This window comes from Zingiber officinale, chromosome 7A (genome assembly GCF_018446385.1).
Source record: "Zingiber officinale cultivar Zhangliang chromosome 7A, Zo_v1.1, whole genome shotgun sequence".
NCBI classification, from domain to species: domain Eukaryota; kingdom Viridiplantae; phylum Streptophyta; class Magnoliopsida; order Zingiberales; family Zingiberaceae; genus Zingiber; species Zingiber officinale.
Window position 1 is genome coordinate 86,976,436 of NC_055998.1, and position 1,121 is coordinate 86,977,556.

At 36.6% G+C, this 1,121-nt stretch overlaps 1 non-coding gene across 1 annotated transcript; it reads left to right on the forward strand.

The window, feature by feature from the left end:
- Positions 1-764: 764 nt before the first annotated feature.
- Positions 765-870, forward strand: LOC122003096. Its single transcript, XR_006117769.1, has one exon. It is a non-coding gene; the product is annotated as a small nucleolar RNA R71 (small nucleolar RNA).
- The last annotated feature ends 251 nt before the right edge of the window (positions 871-1,121 follow it).

Sequence of the window (1,121 nt, forward strand, 5' to 3'; positions counted from 1 at the left end):
TCATCACACTCCTCATCTGAAGAGTCCTCATCTTCATATACATCTAGAAATCTACACTCAACCATATTTGTGTCACAGAATTTGCCAAAGTCTTCGTCTTCATTGACCCTCACTAGCCTTTATGGAAAAGGAACTTTTAGTGAAGGTCTTGGGAAAGGTACTTCCTTTTTTCCATATTCCCTTTGAGCTTGCAGAGGAGGTCCAACTTGCTTATCTAGTGTAGGTGTGATCAATTGTTGAGGAAAAGGTACTTGTAGCCTTTGGAAACTTTCTGGAGTAATGAAACTGAGTTCTTGAGGTCTTCTATTGTTCTTCTCCTCAATTCTAAACAAATCCTTCTTCAGTAGTTCTTCATGATTCTTGCCACTTCTCAACTTAAAATTATTATCATTTACACTAGATCTTGTCTGTGTAGGAGGAGGTCTTCCTTGAACCATTTTTAAACTATGCTATTAATCTTTTCCCCCAAATGTTTAAACTCCTCATTTTGTGACTTGTAAATTTGAACATTCTTGGGTGGTTGAACTGCATTTTGTTTGATAGGTTCTCTTACATTTATGGCTTGGACTTCTTGAATTTCTGAGGGAGATTCCATCTAACTTTTGCTTGACCATTCATGGAGGTTCAATGCTACTTGATCAATTAATGAATATGCTTCATCTACACTCTTGTCCATAAAAGAACCTCCAGCTAATGAATCTAACAAAGACTTATCTGAGAAAGAAATTCCCCTATAGAATATGTGCAAGGTCAGCTATTTCTCCAAACCATGATGAGGGCACTGTCTTTGTAGACTCTTGAATCTATCCCATGCTTCAAATAATGATTCTTCATATTCCTGAACAAAATTTGTGATGCAATTCCTCATATAAATTGTTCTACTCGGAGGGGAAAATGATACAGAAATTGCTCCTCCAATTATTCTCAACTTGTGATGCTTTGAGGATAGAGAGAATATAACCAAGTCCTTACTTTATCTATGATACTAAAAGGAAACACCATCAACCAAATTGCATCTGCTAACACTCCTTCACAATTCACCATATCACAAAGCTCTAGAAATGTCTCAAGATGTAGATAAGGACTTTCTGATACTTCTCCTCCAAATTTCTGACCTTGTA